Source organism: Myotis nattereri (genome assembly GCF_964212035.1).
Source record: "Myotis nattereri genome assembly, chromosome: 3".
Classification (NCBI taxonomy): Eukaryota; Metazoa; Chordata; class Mammalia; order Chiroptera; family Vespertilionidae; genus Myotis; species Myotis nattereri.
In genome coordinates, this window is record NC_138077.1 from 177,948,407 (window position 1) to 177,975,792 (window position 27,386).

A 27,386-nucleotide genomic window follows, 5' to 3' on the forward strand; every position below is an offset into this window, starting at 1 on the left:
TCCCACCAACACACACACTTCTACCTTTGAAAGCAAAAGTCAAGAAGAGAAGACTTTTATCGAAGGCTGTGCATTTAGCCCAACTCCAAGCCTCCTCTAGGCTGGAATAAGAACAGTCCATCTGTGTTTGGCTAGAGAGTCATAGATACAGAGAAAAAAAAAAGTAATATCTTTAAAAATTATCCTAATATACATGCATGAAGATTGGCATAAAAATTTTAAAAAATAGTGAAGGAATTGGGAACAAAAAAATACTCAACAGTGGGGACATGATCATATATAACCAGTCACCAGAGCAGTCTTTTCCCCCAAAGACTACCTGAATTTAGTACCCATAAAAATCTTTGATCAAGTATCATATTGCGAGAGTCCACGGCCAGCGTGGCTTTCGCGGGTTCAAAGACTTGGAGGAAGGGCTGAGGCACAAATGATACACAAGACGAAATATTATTTTTCAATATCGGGGGAAACCAGAGGACAGCCTAACCATTGCAGTCAAGCTCTCTCCGTTGCTCCTTTCCCAGCTGCTTTTATTAGCTAGAATACACAATTGCCTTTAGGAATGCAAACAGACATATCAATGGTAATGTTTAGCAAACAGTAAGATTGTCAGGTTTTGGGGGAGTTTGCTTTAGGCCATTGAGCCAGCTGCAGGTAATAAAATGTAGATATTCACCCTGTGAATATCAAAAGGAGTCCTGGTCAGCCTTCTGCCAGACTCCTCACATTTATATCAATTACTGTTGATCTTGGTCTCCAGCACATATAATTGTTAGAAATAATTGTAAAGGCAAGGCATCAACCTGGAATAATATTTAAGATTATGTTTAGTAATCTTTGTATACAGAAATATTTTGTTATTGCCAGAAGAAGTCACCAGCAAAAATGAAAATATCTGATGTGTTTGGGTGGCAGGATTTTGTATGAATTATTTTTTTAATAAGGATTATCTATCAACATTAAAAATAAATAGAAACTAGAGGAGAATATACTTCTTTCCAGATTTGGAATGAAAAATGAAGAAATCCTTGTGGATTTTGCCTCAAAATTCAGTTCCAAGTATTTGAACCTATTTCAGTTCTTGGCATCATTAATGAATGAAGACTGCAAAGACAGTTTCTCTCTTGCTTTAACTTTCTCTGATTCACTAAGACCTACTCTCCCCTGGCCATGCTTTAAATGCCAGAGAAGTTCAGAATAAAAAGAAATAGTCAAGGAGGCTTCTGATAAGAGATGAGGAATGTCTGGGTCACGTGAGAGAGCATTCATTTCTAAGGAAGGAGAAATCATACTTGTTGAGCACCTTATATGTTCCAGAAACAGGGATGGAAACTTTAAATCATTATCACATTTAATAGACTCTACTGGCTCCACTTACGAATGTGGCTGATTCCCAGAAAGGTGAAGTAATTTGCCAAATGCCACTCTACAACTGAGTCAGAATTCAGAATCAAGTCTGGCTGAGTCCAAATCCCCAGCTATTTGCCCCCATGACAATATGTTGCCTCTCCTCTAGGTGGTCTCTCATTGGCAAGTCCATTCTGTCTGCCTGAAATAAAAATTTTAAAAACATAAAAAAGGTCACTATTATAAATTAGTGGAAGTACTAAATAAAAGTCAGCATTTCCTAAAAGTGTAGTTCATGCAATGCTTCCTTTGGGTTTTTGAAATTTAGTTTCTCCTGTTTTATTAATTCTTTAAGTAAAAGTACATCTTTTATTCACCCTGGCCAGGTAGCTCAGTTGGTTAGAGCATTATCCTGATATGCGAAGGTTTTGGGTTTGATCCCAGTCAGGACACGTACCAGAAACACCAATGAATGCATGAATAAGTGGAACAACAAATCAATGTTTCTTTGTCTCTCTCCCTTCCTCTCTCTCTTTAAAATCAATAAATAAATATTTTTAAAAGTACATCTTTTACCAATGCAAGTCAAAATGTTTCTAGGGAATGAACCAGGCACTGAAATTTAATTCTCTGTTGAATTTCAGTAACACTTGAAAAGTTCTATTTTCAAATCAAGGATATTTTTCCTGTTCTTTTGGAAAAATAACTTAGTAACAAAGGGAAGGTGGTTAAGCTGCACACATGCTCCTGGATTCATGTCTCTTCTTACCTGTGACTGAAGCATCTTGTAAGACAGCAGCTCACAAGCAGAGATAAGCATATGCACAGCCTGCACTGGAAATCCTGTGTTCATTTCTTCCTTTACAAGGAAACTTCCAAAAACAATCCTGGTGGTTTAATCTTATTTGAAGTTCACCTGATTATTTTATTATGGCCTTGAATGAAGTCCTGTTAATTTATCTGTATATTTGTTAAAGCTGGGACAGTGAACAAGGAAAGGCTTAGGATAGAAGAAGTAACAGGAGAGCCAAGGAGGGGCTGCTGTCTGCTCACTGGAGAGTCAGAAAAAAAAGGAGGCCTTGAAGACAGGTTCAGGGGCTTGGGGTTAGCCCAGGACGAGCTGTCACTGCCCACTCCTCCCCTGGTTGCAAGTCTCTGGGGACCCTTGGAATTTAGGAGAGAGGTAAAGTTAACAGGGCTGGGAGGTAGGAAAGGGGCAGGAGGACATAAGGGAGTACTCCCAGGAGAGAGAGCACCTGAAGCCTGTTCTTAAAGGCTGTATTTCCAAGCCTACCCCACCCCAATGACCAGCAAGGATCCCGAAGTGAAGGTCACCCCCATGCCAGGGGTGGGGCTCATGACAACTAACGATAGGTTGGAACAGATCTAAAGAGAACACAGATTTTCCTCTGGTATGGTCCACACAAAATATACTCTGGAACTTAAGCACACCTCTAAAAGCCTCAAGAGGCAGATTAAAAAGTGTGGGAGGTACACTACACTACAGGCTTTTGTGTGTGTGTGTGTGTTTTTTATAGCACATGCCTAGTCTACTCTTTGGTCCTAGACATGATTTCAGCATACAGATTCTTGTTGTACCATGAAGCTTTGGGAGACTTTGTTCTGGAAGAGGGATCCCCCTGAGTGGGATGAGCCTGAGGCGGTCTCAGATGCCACTCACTCGTCAGGTGTCTCCCGACATTAAAAACACCTCCCAGGACCAAGCAGAACTCAGGTCAGCTCAAAATGATGGGGTAGCCTGGTTACCAAACTTCAGAGCCCTTTCCAGAGGTGCCAGTTTGTCCCTATCTGTCTGCAGCACACCAACAAGGAAGCTGGGGATTAAGAGACAACATTTCGCAGAATCAACCACCAGGGGCCACAGGTGATGGCCTCTGTCACTGGCTAGTGTGCCTGCTTACCTGTATTTCTCAAACTAACTTAAGAAAACAAAAACCTAATGTGAATAGTGGAAGGGCCTGGCCAGTGTGGCCCAGTGGTTGAGCATTGACCTATGAACCAGGAGGTCAGGGTTAGATTCCCAGTCAGGGTACATGCCCGGATTATGGGCTCGATCCCCAGTAGGGGGCGTGGATAAGTCAGGCAATCAATGATCCTCTCTCATCATTGATATTTCTATCTCTCTCTCCCTCTCCCTTCCTTCTCTAACATCAATAAAATGTATTTTTTAAAAAAATAAAGGAAGAAAGGTAACAACTCCCACACAGATGCCAGTGGCTTTGGTTCTGTGAATTTCCTAAAGCAGCATCTTGACAACACCCTGAGCTGATGTCAGCAATGGTGAAGACAGATTTGAAAGCACCTTCCCATATTCCAGGCATTTTGCCAAGGCTTTGTCGCCCAGAGGCATGCTGGTGCTGCTGGGCTGTCTGTCAGGGCCATCTGTGTTCTTGCTCCCCCACCCTGAGGTCTGGCTACTTGTTTAGTTTGGGGACTATTTACTTGTATACATGAAGTTCCAGCAAGATGCAACTCCAGTGCCCCTACTTTCCACAGCAGGTCTTCCATGATGTGAAGGGCTGAGATCCAGGTCACAGGCATGAGGGGGTCCCACCCATGCTATCATTCAGACCACATCTGAATGTCCCCATGAGTTAGAGCTGGGTCCCTGATGAACTATGGGAGTAGATAGCACCAAGTCAATGGCCTGCACAGCCGTCTGTCCTTTCAGCTTTTACAGAGCCGGGCTAGGGGGCCCTGAGTTTCTCCTACGTTTGCTGCACAGCTAATTCCTGCTGCAGATCTCTGACTTCCTCCTTCAGTTGCTGAACAGATTCTAGGAGATTCTTCTTGTCAAGCTCGCTCTCTGGGGAGGCATTTCTTTCAATGGTTTGATTCAAGTGTTGCTCCAGTTCTTCCAGAGACAGGATCGTGGCCCATTTCACTCTTTCCAAGACACCATTTGCTTGTTCCAGCTCTTGGATATATTTCTGCAGCTGATCTTTAATTGCCTTTGTCTGGGCAAGGTCATTCTCTAAGGCGGAGATCTGCCAGTAGCCTTCAGAATGCTGCGTCTCTGACTCCTCCTTGGTGGTTTCTAGCTCCATGTGAAGGTGGTTATTTTCTGATAGGAGGTCTCTGTTGCTGGTTTCAATTTGTTGCAGCTGCATCTCAAATTCAGCTTCATATTCTTAGCTTCCCTCCTGGAATTCTCAGAGCTCCTCTTGTGTTTTCTCTGCCCTTTACTTGTAGGTCATAGTAAGATCTTTCCAATAATCAGCTTCTTCCTCTTCAGAGCTGAAAGTCTTTCCATGGACCTCTATTTTGAAACAGGACAAGTCACTCTTGTTGTGGCATGGTGGCCAGGATTGGGCACCAAGAAAGTGGGGTGGTGGCAGCAGCAGCAGGGCAGGAGGTGGGGTGGCCCATGCAATACTCCTTTGAAGGAAGTTTTCCATAACCAAATAACATGGGCAGATACTGTTCCCAATGGGGCCCCTTTAGAAATTCTCAGTCCACTGAAACGTTCTGAGTAGTTCAAAATACTCCCTTTTTGTCTTTTTTAACCCAGTGTTGCCCAGACTTAGTCATAGTATACTTTTTATCCCAATCCTCTTACAGCTCCTGGCCCAGTTGCTCATACCTGTGTCAGAGACTATGGAGGAGGCTTCCGGGGAAAACTAAAGGGTCCTATTGTTCTGGGGAATTAGGATATTCTGTAAAACACTGGGCCAGCTGTGCTTAGTGAGATGGTCACAGTAGAAGAGAGGGATGTTCTCCTCAATTCTTAGCAGAACGAGAGCACCCTTGGTACAGTGAAGACTCTAAGAACCATGACTCCACATTGGCACAATATGAGATTGCAGCCTTCGGATCATCAGGAGAAGGGTAGTACATGACACAGCCAAGTGGAACCCAGCCTTGAGGGGTAGGTCTTCTAGTGGCTTCTCAGCCACACACCTCAGTGAGGGCAGTGAGAACAAGAGAGGAAGCTGTGTGCCTGACCCAGAGCAGGCATGCAATCAATGCTAAACATTTGCTTAAATGTACTCAAGTTCTTTCTGGAACTCCAAGAAGTACTGTCATGGCCTTGGAATGAAAGAGATGACAGACTCAACAAGGCTTAAATGAATAATACTTTAATAAAAGGACTTTTTACAGAAACACAGGGAGGGTTAAGTGAACCAGCAAAGAATGGGAGGCACCTGCAGGAGGCTTTTTCTACTGTTCAGTCTAAAGGGAGAAGTGGAGAAAGCAGTGTCATTGAAGCCTTGTGTCAACCAGAGCCATGAAAGAGGCCCCATCTGTCAGGGAGTGTTGGGGGACAGAAGAGCCAGGCCAGCAGTAAGACATCCAGGATGGTCAATGAGCCTACAGAAGCAAATGGGGAATATAGATAGAAAAATGTGCGTAATTATTATTAAGAGGTCACAACTTATGTTTGTAGACTGGGGAGACCTGAGAGACACAAGAATTACACCCCCCAAACCCTCAAAGTCTAAGAAGCTCAGAATCTTAGGATTTTAAAATATAGAAACTCGTGGTTAATCTGGAAAAGGATTTATTTGGGTGAAGTTGGGGCTCCCCTTCCCATTTCTGTGGCCCACTAAATTTGCCTCCCATTCATTTATGCAAAGCATGCTGAGTTAATTTATGTGTGTTGCCTTCTTTTAGCTTTCCTAGGATGGGACACTTGGAAACTGTGGTGGCAGGTCTATTTGCTTAAACCTTTCCTGTGGACAAGCCTGCCCACCACATCTGAGGAAGGGTTTATGACTTGAGAGGAGTGTTTCTACCCCAGCTCAAAAGAAAAAGGCTCATACCATGAGCCATCCCAGAAACACCCAAGGAACTGTTGTTCTTGGGGCTTGGGTCCCCATGTCCTTCTCAAAAATGTTCTTGGAAACCACAAGGATGCCTGGATGATGGCCCAGAATGTGTGGAATGTAGACCCAGGATTCTGCTGACCAAAAATGGATGAATACAATCAGATTTGTATGGGAGTTGGCTCTGCAAGGGAAAGAGAGACAAGATTGACCAGGGGAAGGTGAGGAAACTCCAATATTAGTCACAAGAGAAAGTTACTTATATTGATAGGACTTGAGAGAAAGAGGGAGGAGATACTGCTTCCAGAGCTCCATGGAAGTGGAACCTCAGTGAGCCTACAAGTGGGAGCTGGGACCACAGAGAGAAAATTGTTTAGTGGTAGCCAGATCCATGGAGGAGAAGCAGGAAAAATGGGAGAAGAATACTCTGGCTTCTTCTGCCCTCTAATCTCCTGCCATTGTCTACTGTAAATTCAATCTGGTCTGAATCCAGTTGGTAAAGGACATTAGAAACTCTCTGAAAAGTAGAACAAATTGAGAAAAAGGGATGGGATTGTGGAAGATCAAGCAAGCAAATGATTGCTCACCATTCCATGTGGATGTTCACCCACAACACTTCTGAACTGCTCTCATCAATATTACCAATGACCTTCACATTGCCAAATACTATGGAAGAGTCTCATTATCTTCAACTATTAGCAGCATTTGAACTAGCTGATCACTTCCTTCTTAAAGTATTTTTTTCAGTTGGCTTCTGAGACACTTCTCTTGGCTCCTGGTTTTTCTCCGATATAATTTGCTACAATTTTTCAGTCCCCTTTGTTGGGACCTCTGAGTCTTCCCATTTTCTATGTTGGAAAGATTCTGGATTCTTTCTTTGATTATTTCCTATTTTCTATTTACTTTTACTACTTAGATGACTTCATCTGGCCCCATGAATTTAAATGCCACCTATCTAGACACTGAAAAAATTTTAAATCCAGTTCCATTCCTCCTCTAACACGCTGTGTATTAGTATCCAGATGCCTGTTGGAGAGCTCCAGTTGGATGTGCTGAGCATGTCACATTTTTTCCTCACAAATTTTTTCCTCTCAAATATGTCTTTTTTCTATTTTTCTGGGTTTAGTTCTATACTCATAAATGTGAATTGTACATATACTGTACTAAATATTATGAATATATTTTTCTATAACCACTATGAAGTATTTCATTCAACAACTACTAGCAGGGTGCCTGAGGTGCCTGACCTGAGCTGGGCACTGAGTAAACAAAAGTTTTCAGACTGGGTACCTGACCTCAAGGGAGAGACAAACACATCATCTGTGCCTTTTGTGTCTATAATCAGGTCCTCTACCCAGCTTTAAGTTCCTTGACAATTAGTGTATTGTTAAGGTTCTTGATTTAAAATACAGCCTAGTTTGAACAAGGGATCTTGGGGTCTCTTAGAGTATCCAGGGAAGATGGAATAGTCAAACCACAGAAAGGCGGGGACTTCAGAAGCAGTCTGTGAGCCTTTTCTCTAGAATCTACAGTATCAAGACTCAGTTCCAATCTCATTGGCATTAAGACTATCAAATAACAAAGTGTAAAAATGATAGAAGATATAATCTCTGTGAGCTCCAGGCTTCTCATTAGGAAAGTAGAGAAATTAATAATACAGTGCCATTTTCAAGGCTTAAAGAACATGATATGTATGAAACACAGGACATGATTCTTGGCCACAATAACAGCAGCTACCATTCATTGGGTGATTACTATTTTAGTTTTCTTTTCATTATTATTTACTTCACCTCCTCATCTTTCAGGTAGGTGGGTATTAGAGTCCAGTTTTTATTGTTGTAAAGAAACATTCTACTTTGCTCTAAAGATTTGTTTGTTTAGCCCTTAAGTTGTTTCTACTCCTCTGTCTGACCTTGGAGTAGAAACAACTTAATGTCACCCTGTAAGTTAGGCAAGCTCAGAACTGGAACCAGAATATTGACCACCATATTGCCAGCCAAGCACTGTCTTCAGGGCATCTTTGTGCCTCTTCATAAGTTTGACCCTCTGGAACTTGGAAAATCCCAGAAACACCATGTTTGAAGGAATCTTCATATTCATCAATGATTCACCTCATATTATACAGCTAGGAACTGGACCTGTCTGTGAACCAATGAACATCCCATTGGAGCCATTTGGGAGCAATATTTTAGAAAGCTCTACTTATATCATACTCAAATCTACCTCTCCTAACCTCACCCTTTTTTGTTTTACTTTCAGAAGGGATTCAGAATGTGAATCAATACATGGTTTGTTTTGGTTTATGACAGCTTTTGAGGTATTTGAAGAAAGCTCATTTTATTGAGTTTTTGTTTTTCAATGTAAATATTTTCATTCATTCCAAGACAAAAAAAAATCTTGTCATCCAAGATCTGGGTCTCCCATATCCCCTAATCTCTATCAAGCATCAGTCCTTTATGTTTTACACATCACTACTTTTCAAATGGTCTCCTCTGCTCCATCTTTACCACCACCACTCTACCTAAGATTCTGGTCACCTTTCAGCTACATTGTTACTGAATAATCTCTTTAGCCTGACCAGTGACCACTATGCTTATACCATTTAATTTAGCATCTATAATTGCAGCTAGAGTGATCTTTCCAAAATGAAAATCTGACACCATCATTTGGTTTCCTATTACTTGTCAAATAAATTCTTAACTCCTTAACATAGCAGATGAAGACATCCATGATAGGACCTGTAAAGTGTCTCAAGATTGCTCTTCAGTGATATTGACCTTTTGAAGGCAGGCTGGGAGAGTCTTTTAACAGTTAATGTGGAAAATGAGAGTGGTTATAATGAGGATAGTAGAATTAGAATTTAAAAACGGGGGCTGAATTTGGTAGGCACCTCAAAGGTAAACTCAAAAGAACATGGTTACCTCTTACCTCTGCCATTCAAAGGTAACCACCAGATTTGTTTTGATTGACAATAGAGATGCTGGTGTCATTCACTGAGACAGATTCAGAGGGAGCTGGGGGAGCATAAGATGGTAAGTTCTGTTTTCAATTAGATTGAAGGAACCTGCAAAGGCAAGGGACTGTGACTGTGATAGAGATGCTACTGGAAGCTGCACACCAGTAATGCAGGCAGGAATGGAATCAGCTTTTTTGGTGGCCACAGAGAAGAGTTGGTGCTTACAGAGCTACAAATGGAGTAAATTCCGGAGATGAAAGAATAATGAAGTCTCAGCCTCTGTCTGACCTTGGAGTAGAAAAAGAGCTTCAAAACAGCCAGTGTATGTTACTGCAGAAGGTTGTTTTTATTGTTGTAAAGAAACATTCTACTTTGCTCTAAAGATTTGTTTGTTTAGCCTTTAATCATGAAGGATGCCTTTGGCTGTAGTAACTCTTCATAACTTATGCTTTATTTTTCCTTGCCCATGACTAGGAGGTCACCCATTAAGGGAGAGGGATGGGTCTTTATTTGGCAAAGGAATGAACTCTAAACTAGAGTGATACCTTACGTCTCTGAGAGCAGCAGACAACCATATAAGCCTCATTGGTAAGAAGTTGAGGTAAAAAAGTCAGAGTAATCTGTTTTAATAACCACCATTTTTAAAAATAAGTACTAATAGGTGATCAATAATTATACAAAAGTCTGTTTTTCAGATAGAGATACTGAGATTCAGATGAGTTAAATAATTTATCCGAAGTCACACTTCTACCAGGGGTAGAAAAAGACCTTGAACTCTGATCTGTCTGATTCCTTGAACTTGGCTTTATAATGCCCTTCAAAGCAATAAACAAAACTAGTGAGCAATTCACGTCATTTGAGATTATTTCTCACCTGAAACATGAGAATATTCTCTGTCATGTTTTCCTGATGTTGCTATGGTTTTCAAACAAGATCAGTTAAGTAAAAATAATTTATAAATTTTAAAGCTTTATACAACATATGCAGAAATATTAGTCATAATCATAATTCTTGCTTATTATGATTGTGATTATTATAATAGCAAAGTCATTTCCTTTTTTTCTAAACCCAAATTACTACATTCATAAAATGTCTGGGTTTTATCAAATAGTTTCCAAGGCCCTCCAAGCTCTATTAGCAAAGAATCATGGGAATTTTAAGTACAGAAAGTAAAGGGCTCACATGAGAGGTACACCAGGGAGACTTCCTTTGGCTGAGACAATTGCAATGTAAATGAAAACTAAGAAGTTAGCAAATCAAGTGCTGTCAACTTAAGAAGCTTAAACATCAAAGAATAAAACAGTAAAAAACCTACAGTCTAGAAAACCAATTAGCATGTGATTTTGGATCACCTAAATGGAATTCCATGTGCATCGTGGACCATGAACATACAGCCATCAATGGAAACTTGTGATGCATGAGCTAAAAAGACTTTAAGTCAGTCTCCTTCCTTAAGAAGCCATGTGACATATTTATCCCTCACATTCCTACATCACTGGTGAAAATTCAATGAGCAAACACAGATTGACCAAACAGCCTGACACTGAGTAGTTCAGCGACTGTCACCTGACTCGCATTGTTGCAGAGGGGTGCTCTGAGAAGAGTCCCTGTTGGCCAAAGGAGAAGGGGGCATGGCTGGGCGGTAGGTCACACACAGTGTTTGCCTCAGCCAAGCAAAGTCACATTGGGGAAGCACAGCTGGGGACAGCTGCTCCTGTGGTTTCCTGTGGGTCAAGCCCTGCTTTGTGGATGAGTGCTTTTGGCACCAGAATGGACACAGCAAAGCCCAGCTGCATGCCTGCCAGGCATAGAGCAGGCCTGGCCTTACCTACCCACTTGCAATCCTTCTCTGCTATAATATGATCAAGGAGAAAGTAAATTTACCTCCAGCCCCTCTGCCTCGGAGAAAACTCCATTTTCCCTGACTTTCCAAATAACTTGCGGGGAAACCCACTTGTATGTGGGTGTCAGACTGACACACAGTAGGCATGGAGTTTATACTGGTATAACTTTGACTGTGCTAGTTTTACATATATTGCTTCACTTCATCTTCATAGTAAGCTTTTGGAGTCATTCTTATTATTGAATTTTGTAGATGAAGAAATGAAGGCTCAGATAGGTTAAGTGAATTTCCTAAGAAAACATAGCAAGCAAATGTGGTCCTTGGGTTTGAACCCATGACTTTCTAACTCTGTGTCCTGTTTTCTTTCTAATATTGTAACTGTGATGTAGAGGGCTAGGGGAGAAACGTAAATCAGGAGATTGTTTTCCAGAATATCTAGCATCCCAACCTCATGATAAACATACGTTGACTCTCAAGCAGATGAAAAGGTTGCCCACTCCCACAGGCCACATAACAGATAAGTCTCTCCAACTTTATTAGGAGCAATTTCCTATCTCTCATGGCCACTGTATCTTTCATCCACTCCTTTGTTGGACAGGCCCAGTACCAGAGGCAGAGAATTCTGCTCTAAAGAACTTAATTAAAGACTTGCCTACCTTTAAAATACCCACAGGGGAAAAAGAGAAGATGGCCCTTTTGATAATTCCTTGCAAGGTCCCTATTGTGATGAGTATGCATTCCTAAGTGCTACAGGAACACAAGACAGCAGAGATAGTGATGAGCTCTGTTGTGGGAGTCAGAGCTTCCCAGTGAAGAAGACAGCCAACTGGATCCTAAAGGATGAGCAGAAACATGAGTGAAATGACTTGTCCCTAAGTCTGGGCCTGTATGTGGTTTTGGCATCCGTCATTAAGACATAGTCCTGGCTAATGGTTCATACACTTGCTAGTAATTCGTGGCCCTCTAAAATATCAAATCAAGATCTTAATGAGAAAACTGAAGCCCAGAGAAGTAACCTGACTTATTCAGGGCCCCTGGATAAGAACCCCTCTTGTAATTTACAGAACACTCTTCACCACTCTGGGCTGCCTCTTGCTTCATCACCTCACTTGGAGCCACAGCCTGTTTGTCTCCTGCCTGCCCCAGATTCCTGGGGTCTCAAACCACAGGAGACCTAGGAGGGTGCATTAGTCATTTGCATTACTATCCCATCAGCATAGTTTCCTGGCCATGAAGCCTCCTGGCTTTGGGGATGTGTAACATGTGCTCATTTTCCTGCAGGGTTCGGCTTCATTTAAGCTCAAACAAATGAGAAATGCTACAAAAAATGTACAGTCCTTGACCTTAGAGCTCTTCCACTTGGCTGATGGCCTTGGGTGAATTCCTCCCCCATGAATCAAAGTCAGGAGCTAAGTTGTATTATTTTAAGGACTTCAGGCTCAATGCCTTTTTCCTGTCTGGAATGTTCTTCCATTTCCCTAAAGTCCTACCAAGTCTTTGAGGTTCAGGCCAAGTGCCATCTCCTTTAGAAGATTCTCTGGTCCCCACCTCTCCACCACACCTAGCCCATAGCTACCATTCCCTTCTCTGATCTCCTAACATACTATCTCTAGTACCCATTCCACACCCAGCATGTTTTAAGTAAACACAAAAAAAGAAAAACACAAAGTGTACCTTGTAACCTCCCAAAGATTATATATACCCTGGTTTCGCCCTATCTCTTTGGGTATTGTGTTTCTTAGACAAATGGCATGTTGGGTTACTTCTGTTATAGAATAGAAAGAGTTTGTCCACCAGGTGCTGGCAGAGCCAAACACTAGACACTGGGAACTTAATGGAGAAATATTTTATCAAGAATGGCACCATCTAGGAAAACAGAAAGCTAATGCTCCAAAAGCCTGAAATCCCAATGGCATGTAGGTTACAGATTATATAGGGCAAAATCACCAGACGCCCTTGGGTTAGGTGTTCTGGGTTGTGCTGGAAGCTGATTGGTCCAAAGTAAGGTAAGGATAATAAATCATTTCTTCGAGTCTTGAAGACAGCTCTGAGGTCCATTTCTGCATCTTCTGTTGGGTCTCATGGGAAAGTAGCCAGGGAATTGGTCCACCTTAGGGTTCAGGAACTGAAATATAACTTAGGTCAAGATGGTATTTAGCCCACCAGAAGTCCTGACCATGTGACCATTGGTCACACGTGGGCTACTGTCTTCTGCTGCCTCCAGGGTTGCTGATTATCCTGAGAAAAGGCTAGGTCTCTGAGGGGTAGAGAGAGAGAGAGGATTTCTAGAGCTAGGATTTAAAACTAAATTTATTCAAAGTCAAAGGACCCTCGGTTTCACTTTTGTCTCAGGAGGTCATTCTTGCTTCCTTTTACATGGTTCTCTCCATCCCTATACCATTGCTACTGCTCCTTAGTAAATGCTGAATGCTTAGCTATGTGCCTCCAAGTTAATATTTGACCTGAGCTTCCCATAATAAACTGGAAGTTGTCTAACCTGCCAAGCCATAAGTTGGAAAGGCACAGCTGCACTCCATTATCATATGGAAGTGGTATATACAAGATGGCCTGAAAGCACAAGTCAGTTACATGAAGTGGCCCAAATGCTCGTGGTCCCCACTTCTACTACATTAACTATTCTCCCCAGGCTGTTGCTATAGCCACATGAGAATTACCCTACCACCAGCTGACACCTTCATCTCCCCTCTGGACAACTACAGAAGCCTCTGAACTGGTCTCCCTGCCTCTAGTCTCTTTCACCTCCTATTCACTGCTAAATGCTGACCCCATGATCTTAAAAAAAAATCTCTCTGATCATGTTGTTCTTCTCCTTAGAAACCTGTTGCCTTCAGAACATCTGCTTACTCTTCATAGCCTTACTCAACCTACTATCTTCTCTAATTGCTTCTCAGAGTATGAAGCAAGACAGCACTTCTCAAACATTAACTCCAAAGGTGCCTAAAGGACAGATGAAAGCCATCAGGTGTCCCCAAGGGTCCTAGAGGCAGAGCCCAAAGCAGACCTGTGCAAGGGTCTTCTGAGAACTAATGGCTTACCCAAGAGTCATGCAAACTTGAACTTCTATTTCAGAGTATTTCTAGATATTCACTATTACTTAAAGCTTTACTTTATTTCCCTTGTAAATGTGATAGTCCATGAAAATGCAATATCTTTATCCTGAAGCTCTTTTTATACTGTGCTGACATGCCACCATTCCTCCCACATGTAAGTATTCTCAAATTTGAGACGCATGGACCCTCTAGCACTTTCTTGTCCTTCTGCTACATGTCAGGCCTGGTCCTGTGACTAAGAAACTGAGTCTAGTGAAGGAAATTTCGCACAATGCTATAATAATATACACATCGCTATAAATTGTAAGTAGCAAACATCCTGGGCATTTGAAGGGTTAATGTTCTCACTATCAATTGAAGGCTAAATTCCTTAACCAGAAATTAAAGATAATTAGTTTATTTAATAATTACTGTATTGTCTTAAGAATAATAATAATAATATTGAGACAATACAGTAGCTACAACTTATACAGTGCTTGCTCTGACCAAATACTTCTTTAAGCTCTTCATGTATATTGATATGTTTAAGACCCAAAACCACCCCATGAAATAAGTACTGTTCATATTTTCATTTCACTTAGATGAAAAAACTCAGCTTGGCTTTGAAGCAGTCAGTCTGGCTTCAAGGACCATGACCTTAACCACTCTGTTATGACACATATCAACTATCTTTAGCAGTATGTAATAGTAATAGTACCACTAATAGTAATAATAATAGTAATAGTAGCAGTAGTAGCTACAATCACAATAAATACACACATGCACTATACACACACAGACCCTTAGAAATAAAATGAGATAAAGCACATACAATTGCTTTGAAATCCTCCTGGCATAGACCAGTCCATTATGAGACCTTCCTAAACAAGCCCTCTCTGAGCTCCACCTCCCTTTCCTACCCACAGAGGTTCAGACAGAGGTCTCCCAAGATCCCTGTGGTTAAAAGTTTCAGTGAGAACATGTTGAAATTGGATGGCTATGCATACTAATTAAGACAGATCTGTGACTCAGACAGCCATAGGCAATGAGAAGGTAGAGGTTCAAAGATCTGAACTCCCCTGATTGACACTCAAGGACCCACTTTGGTCTGGCTACTACTAACCAACAGGCAGTCTTCAAACTTGAGAAGCCCTTTCCCAGAATGGAATTTGTGTTTTAGTTCCAGAAAAAGACTGTTATTGAAAGAATGTAAAGGAGCCAAAGTATGTGGGGCAGTGGCTGTGTGTAGACTTTCACATATAACCGACTCATATATTCCCCACAATGTCCAGTTATGGAGGTAAGACCAACACCATTTCATAGGTGAGGACACTGGTGCTCAGAGAGATTAAGTACCTGACACAAGGTAATGCAGAAATAAACCTGCAGCACTACTATTTGGAGCCATATACATCTGACCACAAAGCTTATTTTTAAAGAACATCTATGCCATAAAAGAGCTAAGCTTCTGACCAAAGATATAACGTTCTTGTAAAGCTTTTAAAAGGAGATGGCTCAAAAAACGCTAGGAACTTTACATTTTAAGACTCTGGTCCTTCATATAAGACTGCTCTTATAGGACATGGCTTTCTAAAATCTAAAACACTCAGAAGCTTTATTAGTGCATGTCCTTAAGTGAGATGGCACTGGCCTCACCCAGGTGTGATGGCAGCATTCAGACATGGGCTTTCTAGGATCCAGTCATTTCCAGAGCTGACAGGAAAGGGCAGGTGACAGAGGGTGGAGGTAGTAGTGACAATAGGAGAAAGACTGAATAGGAGGGAAGCACCTCTGATGGCCCACTGTTGGAAAAAGGAGCCCAGACAGACCAGTAGATGGCTTTAGCTAAGTCTTTCAATGAGTTGTAAGGAAATCAGTTAAATAATTGGATTGGGGATGGGGAGGTCTTAAGATTACTATTCTAAGATTGGAGGAAGAAGCAAGCAATGACTTCCAGGCTTAGATTTCACTAGTCCCTCAAAAGTTACCAAAACATGGTTTTAAGTACATACCCAAGGCTCATTATAGGAACATGAGAAAATTCCAAATATCCAAAAGCAGGGATCAATGAGGAAGAAGAAGGAGCAGAACAGGTGACTTGTTGCAGAATTCTATGATATACCAAACAAGGACTTTTATGGTCCTGCGTCTGGGGGCAGCATGCGTAGGATTTCACTAAATGCTGACATAAAGAAAGGACACTAGAGACATGTGGCAAAAACGTAAATGCTGAATGTACATGGCACTTGGTGGAAATAGAAATAGTCTATTAAGCCTGGGATTAAGGGAAATAATACTTACAACATGGTAACTGTGGGCAGATTAATGAGGACCTTGAATGTCAAACTGAAGAGCCTGAATATAGTCAATAAGTCACTGATGCTAACTGGTGAATAATAGAGAAGACACCATGGTTAATGCTTAGTAGGGAAAAAATGGGTTTTGCATTGACCACTGCTCTAGGATGGCACACAGGGGGAAGAAATGAATTAACCTATAGAGCTAGAAGGGATCTTGGAGACTCTTATATTTCTGTTTATAGTTGGGGAGACAAGCTGGAGAGTGGAACCTCACAGTGATCTGTGGGGAACTGGAAGCCAGTGATCTTTTTAGCCAACTATACTTTGAGATTGCAAGGTTAATAGAAAAACCATAGTTCTCCAAGTTGTGGCATTGCTGGTTATAAAAAAAAATGGGGGAAAATCAGAAAATTGTGTCCAGGGAGTGGGGCTGAAAAATAAAACTTAAAGCCATTTTTTTTTAACCTAAATTCACAGAGTTCAAGGATTTGACCATGGGTGGCCCTTGGCTCTTTTCCCCATCTTCTACAAGTTGGCCTAATGTGTATTCGATCCCTTGGTCTTGTAAGACTTTTAATTCATAAATTGCATCAAACATTGCAAAGCCAGGCAAATACTTACAAGAGATTTTCTGTTTTACTGACTTAGCCTAGACATAGAATTTGATTCCAGGCAAGAGCTGGACACTAAATCCAGGAAAGGCAAGTTCCATAAGATAAAACCCAAACCAGTTACCAGCCTCTGGCTGACACATTCCCTTTCCCTTAACAGGGGCCTAAACAGAGCAGTAAAACACAATTTCTAATCCCTAGGTCTCCCAAGGTAGCAAGACCCATTGCTTATTTCTGTCTGTTTTGTTACACTCTGGTGCTATCAGTGAAGCAGAGAGATTCAACAGTATAAGTGGAGCCCAGAGGAGGAAGCCATTGCTATTCAGGGGACCAGAAGGCTCACCAGGAAACATTTGATTATTTTTATAAGAGTGAAAGGTACTTCTCCAGACAGACAAAAGACAGGAGGAAAGTTATTCCAACAGGAAGTAATCTGTGCACAGATATAAAAGAAACTATTGGGTGGAAGCAAACAGCTCAGTGTGGCAAGAAATGAGAAGCTTGAGGGTGTGGAGAAAGAAAAGCATTTCAGGCTTGTGTAAGGGCATTTAGACGTGAGAGAGCCTGGAGTGTCAGGACAATGTCAAATAGTTCCATGTGGGATGAACCCAAGTACCAGGAGGAATGTAGAGGGAGATGAGACAAGACTGAAATGTGGGACAACTCAGGCCAAGGAGGGCTGTGAGTACCTGTCTAAGGAATCTGGCTTTTACTCTGCAGGTAGCAATGGAGGCAGTTGGGGGAGGGGAATGGCATTAAACGTGTCTGACCAGAGGAGTGACATCATTAGAGCTGTGCTTTTGGGGAAATGGATTGGAAAATTAGAGATTGAAAATAGATTGGTAAAGGCCTGTGCAAAGGTGAGAAATTGAAAGGACACAAACTAGTGATCTAGATCCAGTTCTATTGAGAACCTTTCCCCAAGTTTTCCCACCTGCACCAACATCACCCTTCTCTGAACACCTTACCACTAACGTGAGTCCTGGTCATTGGACCTTTAACAACACCACTAACTGTAGATTTGCCTCCCTTGTACAATGAACAGCTTGAAGGCAACGGGGTCTGAATAATTTCTCTATCCTGGGCACCCAGCACAGTCAGCCTCCAAGACAATATTTGTTGAATGAATGCAAGCCACCATACCGGAATAAGTCAATGAATGAATGGGAATAGATGCGGCTGGGTGCCCATGCACATAGTCTCTTTCCCTTAACCTACCCTCCCTCCCCCGCTCCCACTGACTCCAGGTTCTACACTGGCTGGGTAAATAGGACAGTTGTTCCTTTATTCATTCATTGGTAGTATTATTAATAACTTTTAAGTGCCACTTGGATACCATTCAAATAAGAAACGAGGGAGCAATGTAACCAGTTGGCTGGATGACTTGTGGGATGTGCTATTTCCTGTGACCAGGACACCATAAATGCATCCCACACCATTCCCCAAGTTCCCTTTGGTTTTACCCACACAGGCCCATACCCTGTGGAACCTAGACAGATTCCTGATATTGAAGGGGCTGGTTGAAGGATAGATACAGCTGGCTCCTCAAGACCTGTGTGTATCTGGCCCCAGGTCCTAGGCACAGAATCCTTCCAGGCAAGAAACTGCCAGAGAATAACCATTGCCCTTTAATATACATTGCGTATCTTTTGTTGAATCTCACAACACTGCTAAGTAGGTTCTACTGTCTCCATTTGACAGATGAGGGACCCAAAGCCTAAAGCAGTTACATCTCAGCCCTGGCTGCGGTGGAGAGTCACTTCGGGAGCTAAGTAATTCCACCTCCAGGCCCCACCCCAGGTCCCTCCAGTCAGTGTCCCAGGTGAGACTCAGGCATCAGGGTCCAAGGTGTCATGGCTGACTAGTGAAAAACCCAGGACTGGTACTCAGCCTCCTCCAATAGCCTCAGTGTCCTTTCCGCAGCTCCATTGTCAATAAGTAAAATTCTGCTCCAGAACTGTCCCTGGGGGCTTTAAGTCTGGTGTAAACAGTCAGGAGCTGGGTAGGCAGTGGATGGGGGGAAAAGGCATCTCATCAATGTTTTCATTTTTCTCTGCTGCTTGCTTTTGATCTCAAACCACAGGATTTATTTGTGGCTTCGATGGTGCATTAACTGTTTGGGTTCCTTGGGCTTATTCTGGTCCAAACACAGCCCAGCCTGTTTTCTGCAAGCGGGCCTTCCTGGTACAGAGGCCTTGCTCTGCCTTCTCTTTGGGGCAAAACAAAGGGCAGCTCTGGCAGCTTTATGAGCTGCTCTCTGGCTGCTGACACAGCCGCCTGACAGATGGCCTGCCACGCTGGGGCCATGTCCCCAATTTCACCAAAGAAGCCCACTCAGGGCATGTGTTTTGGCTTCTTTTTATAAGATTTGTGTTAGCCCATGAATCACAGAGTAACCATGCTGGAGAGAACCTTAAAGATCATCTAATCTACCCCCTCCACCATCACCACTCCCCACACACTTTTCTGATGGGAAAATGAAGGCTTATTGGATCATTAAGTATGAATAATCATAAAATTCAACATAGTAAAATATTTCAATACCAGGAAATTATTATAGAAAATAGATGTTTATTTTGCATCAATTAAAGCCAGAGACTTTACACATCATCTTGATTAATTCTATGGGCCACTGCATTGCACAGATCTGGGGCCACCATAAGTTTCATGAAGTACATGTTGCATTGCCAGGATAGTCATGGGTCTCCCAGAATAGTGTTATTCATAACTTGTGTGGCCATACCTGGTGGCTTTCTTAAGACTGATGACATCTTTAGGAGAAAGCTGTCATCCCTATAGTGGGTCAGGATACTGCATAACTCTTTCCTTCCCTAGTGTGTCTAACTCATCACACAAAGGTTACCAGCCAAATGGGAAACAAGCATCGCTTTTTTTTAAAATGTGTATAATCACCATGTGTATCTGGTAGCTTTTGCTACATACCAGATTGCCCTAAAACTTAGGGGCTTAAAATAACAACCATTTGTTATTGTTCAAAAATGTACAGGCCAGCCGGGCAGTTCTGCTCATCTGGGCTGAGCCCAGCTGATCTTGGTTAATTCTCATCGATATATGTGAATCAACTGATGGGTCAACTAGAGGATGGCTAGTCTTCAACAACCTTGGCTAGGCTGGCTGAGGTGACTGGGACCTCTCTCCGTAGGTCCTCCTTCATTCAGAAAGTTGGCCTGGGCTAACTATGCTTAGAGGCCACAGGGTTTCAAGAGAGCCAAGGGAACAGGTAAAACCTCTTAAGGCCCAGGCTCAGTCCTTATATATCACTTCTGTTGCTTTGTTTTAGCCAAAGCAAGTCAAAAGTCCAATCCAGATTATAGGCATAGAGAAATCAACTCTACCTATTAAAGGGAGAAGGTAAAAAAAAAAAAATTGTGGCCATTTTTCTACGTTGCCATACCCTGTAACAACAACCACAAAAATTACAGAGTTGTGGGTGAACTTGGTTAGAGAACATTGCCTAGGATTCCATCTGGAAGAGGTATGACCTACATTCTCCCTGTGACATGCACAGTTATAAGTGGAGCAGCTGGAACACAGAAGCGAAGATGGGGATTGTTGTCCAAGGTAGTGATCTCACTCACTAGCAAGGGATTAGAGTTTGATCTCCATTGGTACTGAGAACATTAGACACTTTTCAGAGAGAGGTATATAAGGGAGTGGAAAGAGAGTCTGTTCTCTCCTCTATGGGATAAGGTAGGATTGTGGGAAGAATAGAAGTTCCTTTCTCAATCAACAGTTCTTAAATCCAGACAAGGACATGGAGGCTCAAAGAGATTAGGATACCTGGCCAAGAACACAGAAGAGACCCAATTGGGCTTTCTTCCCAAGTTGTAATGCTAAAGTCAGCTAAGATAGCCTCCTTTGGGTTTCCATCCTTAATAGCTTCTAGCCCTTTGCTGAGAAAGTCAAACAAGGCTCTCAGATACATTGAGCAGCTATTTTGGTCCAAGCACTTTTCTAAGCACCTTCCTATGAAAGGTGCATAAAACCTTTGCCACTCTGAGTGACAAGCATTATTATTCTCATAATGAATGAGAAACACTAAATCCAGAGAGGCAATGAGATGTGTTCAACACTATGCAGTTAGTAAATGGGGTAACGTAGACCTAAATTAATCCTGTCACTAAGTCCAAATGTTCTCTTTGTTAAAAATGACTATTCAGCCCAGCTGGCATGGCTCAGTGGTTGAGTGTCTACCTATGAACCAGGAGGTCATGGTCCAATTCCCAGTCAGGGCACATGACCAGGTTGTGAGCTCTATCCCCAGTGTGTGGCGTGCAGGAAGCAGCAGATCAATGATTCTCTCTCATCACTGATGTTTCCATCTCTCTCTCTCTCTCTCTCTCTCTCTCTCTCTCTCTCTCTCTCTCTCTCTCTCTCTCTTTCCCTTCATCTCTGAAATCAATAAAATATATATTTTTAAAAGTCTACTCAATTCCCTTGGCATGCATTGTGTGCAGCAGGCATAGTGTATTGTTTTTCTCCCCAAAAGATTCTTCTTTATTCTTGAGTTCCTACTTTCCCTCCACCTGAAATGTACAAACAACCACTTTTTTATGTTAGATTTCTCCTTCCTCATCTGCATCTGCTACCCTAGCTCTCTACCTATAAGACCCCTGACATCTTTAAAGGACCAGCTCAAATGCACCCCCTTCCAGGATCCAGAATTAAGGTCTACTCTTTCCTTATTTCTCCAGAAGGAATAAGTCATTTCCTTTACTCCCTCTGTGTTCCTACAGCATTTCATTTCACACTACTTTGTGCCATATGCTGTTATTATGTGTTTACTTGTTTATGTACATAATAATGTATATGTTTCTCAGGCAGAACTTTGAAAACTTATTGGGCCATGGGACTCATTATTGGAACACCAATGCCCAAAACAGAGCCTTACAAAAACAGAGGGGAAAAGGAGCAATATGATTCCCATGCCCCAATGACAGGTATTGAATAAATCTTTATTTGCTTCTAGAAAACCTGGGAAGACTGCCTGGAGGAAGCTGTCGATCTGGAATCATGAGAAACTTCTGAATTTCCTCCTTGCCTTTAGTTCTTCTCATCTCTTTGGTCTCTGATGTCTAAAAGGTGTTGAAAGCACTTTGGTAGAAATCAGTAGTTTGTCAAGCTTGGTTACAGCTATTCTTGGAAAAGAGAAAAGGAAAAAAGTGTGCACCAACTGGTGTGGTAATAATTTAAGTTTTATCCAAATAAGATGTGGAGGACTGCTTGAGGGGACACATTTCTGGCAGCTGATTGTCCCTGAAAAAGATAAAAGGAAGGATGAGAAGAGAGCATTTTGTGGGAGCTCTCTCCACTTCGGAACCAAGCCACTTTTGTTTCTAATTCTCAGAATAAAGAAGGAATCGTAGTGATTTTCTAAAAGTAAAACAGGAAAAATCTTTACTTGCTCTGTGTGTTAGGTATCTAGCTGATAATTCCTAGCACGTGTACATTATTTGCAATCTATGAAGTGTTTGCCATCTGTTCCCCTATTCTCTAAACAAGCCTATGGGGTAGATGAACCCATTAAAGAGCAAGAAGTGCTTGAAGCTTATACTCACAGTATAATTTAAAATTTTCATTGTCTCTTTTTAAGAGACTTTTAGTATGACACATGTTTTCTTTTCAATGACCTTTGATTCTTCTTCCAAGACATAAAGACTAACTCTTTGAAGATAACTCTCCCCCTACCAGGCGATCTAATCTAGAGGATATGATTCAAGACAGAAGAATAAAAGGAATAAGATAAAGGCTTTAAGTAAAAGAAACATTCTGGCCCCTGATTCTAGTGTGGGCTTGCCTGTGGGATCTCATGGTCATGGGCAGATGGCTTCAACTGTCTTAAGTCTCCCAGGCAGAGCGCTCATCATTTCCTCCCCTCTGCTCCCAGAGTCTTTTCAACAGCATACCATCATTTAGATTGTATGTTATCTATTGTTTCTCCCTGACTCTTCCATGCAGAGTGGTTTCTCCCATCATAGTCTGTCTCTGTCTCTTGTTAGTTACTTTCATAACACTTAACACAATTTGTCATTATTTCCTTTATAATCTCATCCTACTTGATAGAGTTTCTGGCTATCTCCCCAACTGGAATGCGAGCCTCATGAGGACAGGGGCCAGGTCTATTTTGTTTATCCGCCCCATGCTCAGTGAAGTTGTTTGTCAAATATTGATGGAGTGGATGATACCTCCTGCAGGAGAGAGAGGCCTCCTCTTTTAGCACAGAGTTGGTGCTCAGTCAGGGATTGGGTTGACTAAAGGAACATGTCTCCAATCCTCACCTCACACTGCAGCCTTGACCAACAAAAGAGGGAATGTCTACTCCCATCCTTGTACTCAAGTTCTCCACTCCTTGCCAGTTTCTCTGCAGAAGAGGAGGAATTATCCATATGGTTGGATAGACCCTGACAAACCTGGACCCCAACTTGTGAGGGGGCAAAGACACTCCATGGAAAGGAACCATGTAGCTATGTATATACCCTATTCTGCTTCCTGAGGCCCGAAGAACAGTATTCTCCTGCTCCCTCTTTGAGTCTCTTTCTCCCTCTTTCAGACCAGTTTGCCCACTTCTGTCTGCCTGCAATAAGCTTCTTCTGAGGAGGCATCTACCAACTATTCTTCTGTGTGACTTGTGTTTGGGTGGGAAGGTCAGGCAACCATATCCTCATTTGGGTGGTTGTTTGGATAAGTGAATGTGTGGTTGGCTTCATCAACCCAGATGTCTCAGTTTGCAGACCTGAGGTTGTAAACTCAAATCTAAATCCAGGATGTAGCCCTAGCTGGTTTGGCTCGGTGGATAGAGCATCAGCCTGCGGACTGAAGGGTCCCAGGTTCGATTCCGGTCAAGGGCGTGTACCTTGGTTGTGGGCACATTCCCAGTAGGGGGTGTGCAGGAGGCAGCTGATCAATGTTTCTCTCTCATCAATGTTTCTAACTCTCTATCTCTCTTCCTTCCTCTCTGTAAAAAAATCAATAAAATACATTTAAAAAAATAAATCCAGGATGTAATTAGGGCATGCTGAGGTCTAAGCTACTTTCTCCAACAGTTTTTAGCAATGCTTTGCAGTGGGGTATTCTATGCTTTCTCAGCCATTAATAAAACTGATATCTTATTTTCTGTTGTATTATGAATTTGTGCCTGGAGACAAGATGATTGCGCACCAAACTCTACCCAAACCCCTAAGACTGTTTTGCTTCTTGGCCTATGGTTCTAGACTATCTGTATCCTAAAAATTCAGAATCTCTAAGTGTAGAGTGAAAGAATATAAATTAAAGAAGCATCCAGGACTCCTTTTAGAATTTGAAAGCCATGTCCTAGCAATTTGCTGAATAAGTCTCCCGTGAACTTGACAGATGAATCTTGTAGATTTATCAAGCCTGTTCTGAAGTCATGAGTTTACTCCTGTACTCTCAACTGCGAGTCCAATTCTGCATGAGGAGGTTGCTCAAAAAGGCTTATGGGCCTTGGCATTAAACCATCTGAGTTAGGCTCACAGCTCAGCCATTCCCCAACTGTGCAACCTTAAGCTGGGCACTTAACCTTTTTGAACAGGAGTTTCTTCAATATGTCAAACTGAAAGAAGTACTTAGTGAAATGTGCTATGAAATAAAGTGAGCAAAAAATAAAGAAAACTTCCAACCCTGAAGGGCATGGAGTGGAATGATGGGATATGCCTTGTGTGGTGAAGAATGTGTTAAAGACTTTGAACTTTCATCTGGTTTCTGGGGTAAAATCATGCACACACCCACATGTGCTCATATACACATGACCTCCAACCAGTCTCACTGCTGCTGAATAGAACACAACCTATTCCAACTTCTGGGCATGTCTGAACCAGTTGTCTGCCTCCATCTGGCCTCAACCAAGTCTTTATGGCTAGAACACCTTGTGTTCATGACCTTGAAGATACCAAATGCACTATCTTCTCCAGAGGGAAATAACACACACAAGGCCACAATGTTTTGTCTTGGAACCTTCCGTAATAGAGATCAGTAAAATTAGTTGGAGTCATTAGTGAGAGAGGAAAGCATGCTTGTAGTAAAATGATTCCCAAACTCAAATCAGAGAATGTCTGTATTGCAACATATGGGGGTGACTTAGTTCAATGTCTTTTTTTACAAATGGAAAAATAGGCCGAAAAAAGTAAAAGTGACTAGCCTCAGGTCAGCCACATAGACAATTTCTGGTTAGAACACAGTGACCATAGCAAACCATGATGCAGGGCCTGGGAAAGGTCTAGAGACCCAGGCAGAGAGCTTCAAAGAAAAATGATTTCCTTGGCATGTCTGGGTCCTTCACTGGAAAGAAGACTGCTCCTTTGCACATGGCCTAGGCACTTGACCTTTCACTTAATAAATTCTTTGTCCCAGAGATCAGTTCCTGGGAAGCCATAGGAAGTCCTATTTATCTAGTCCTCACAATTATGTATAGAGGAGGTATTATCATCTCACACTGGCAGACAAAGAAACTGTGAAGGTGCCAAGGCCCTGATGCTCCAAGTCACACAGCTCAAAGCTGTCCTGCCCTGATGGGAGGCAGAGCTGCCTGGCTTCTGAAGACCTTCCCTCCCCACTGCACCTGTTGTACCTGCTGCAACTGCTTCTGGATTATCTCACTCACTCATTAATAAAAAACATGTTTATTTGTTTGTTTGTAGTAGGAAAATATGCTACATGGGGGCATGAGGTCTTCTCTGTCTTATTCTTTAGTATCTCTTTATGCCTTGGATAGTGCCAAACACCCAAGAAGGAAGGAAAGGTAGGGAGAGATGAGAGGAATGGAGGGAGGTGAGGGAGGAAAGGAGGAGTTCTGATTCTGCTCCAGCACCTCTATTATCTGCTCTAAAATTGGATCATCATGACAAACTCAAATGTGCACAGCCTTTACCTTTTATAAAATGTTTTTGCATTCTTTGGATTCCCCCCAATAGAAAGTAGAAAGGGAAGGGCTTTTATCCCTATTTTATAGCTCCATTTATAAACCAATCAGCTCCTGAGAGCTGCTAAGTACTAATAACTGTGACAGTCTTAGGACACTACGATGACCACAACCTGGTTCATGTGAAGTCCTATTTTCACCTGTCTCCCCACGTGGAGAATTGCAGGCAATGCGAGAGGGCTGTAGTAGGCCTCTGCACAGGGGGAAGAGATTTGCTCCCTGAAGCTCTCCTGGGCTGTCCTCCAGACAGAGATGATGCTTGAGATGAGTTTTGGAAGAGCACAAGCAAAAGGAACAGCACATGCAAAGGCACGCATGCCTGAGAAGTGTGGCGCCTTTCAGAAACGATGAGGCTGAACCTAAGGTGCATGCCGAAGAGCAGACTCAGTTGCTGGAGCCTGAACAGTGAGCAGAGACCAGACCTTGGGAAGTCCTTCAATGCTTGGACTTCAGCCTGAGGCAGAGGGACTATTGACAGCGGTGTGCCACAGAGTGGCCCCATCCCACCTTCTGGCGTTATAAGATCACTTTGGAGGAGGCAGTGTCGAGGGTGGAGCAGAGCAGGACAAGGCTGAAGGGCAGGGGTTACAGTTAGGAGGCTGGGAGGATCATCCTGGAGAGAGATGAAGAGAGACTACAGAAAGACCAGCCAGCCGGTGGCACTGCAGCAAAAAACATGGGGAGATTTGGGCAGTGTCCATGCCAGAATGCCTGTGCTTCTGGGAGGGCATGATTCGTCCATTTGAGCAGATGGCAAACCTCGGTCTGCCCTGTCTTAGTTCAGCATTCTTCCCCACACACACAGGGCCAGTGCTGCCTTCATTCTCTGCATTCTGGCCTGGCTCCCTGAAGACATCCTGCAACTTCGAACCTGCACCCGTTGACCCTCTCTGCTCATCCACCTGCTCCTGGCCCGCAGGCTGCCCATCTCTGTTTACTATCACAAAATTAAACTCTTTACCCCTCGGGAGGCTTAGTGGTTACACAGCTGCAAGTTATAGGAGAATGTACAAGTTCTTCTACCCTCGAGGGAAAAGGTGGGCCATCACCCTTACTGAGGTGCACTGGGACCTACCTGGCCTCTCAGGCCCTCTCCTCACCTATGTTTCTGAAGGCTTGTTTAACATTAAAGCTCAAAGAGCCTTTTGAATTCACCTAGGCTCAGGGTTACCATGTGACTCAGTCATGGCCACAGCCAGCAAGTTGGCAGGTCAGGTTCCTGGACTGACTCTCAAGCCTCTGGCCCTTTCATGACCTCATAGTGGCCTAGGAAATTAGGACTTCAATTTGGGTCTGATCAAACCATAATGCTTTCCATTGTTGGAACAAGGAGGGTATTGATGCTCCAAGGAGCCCACAGGTGAGCGCCTGTCCTAGTCCCAGGTGAGGCCCAGGCAGAGCGGTTCCCTAGCCCTGCGCCAACCAGGCGGTGCTCCGGTCCATGTGGTGTTTACCCTTTCCTCATTCTGCGGTGATGTGCTCATTGATGAGCCGTGGAGCACATCCAGAATGTTTTTGGAGCTGTTAGCTATTATG

General features: G+C 42.7%; 1 pseudogene across 1 annotated transcript; it reads right to left on the reverse strand.

Moving 5' to 3' along the window:
* Positions 1-3,604: 3,604 nt before the first annotated feature.
* Positions 3,605-4,766, reverse strand: LOC308515541 (nuclear distribution protein nudE homolog 1-like; annotated as a pseudogene). Its single transcript has one exon. The product of its transcript is annotated as a nuclear distribution protein nudE homolog 1-like (transcript).
* Between the last annotated feature and the right edge of the window lie 22,620 nt (positions 4,767-27,386).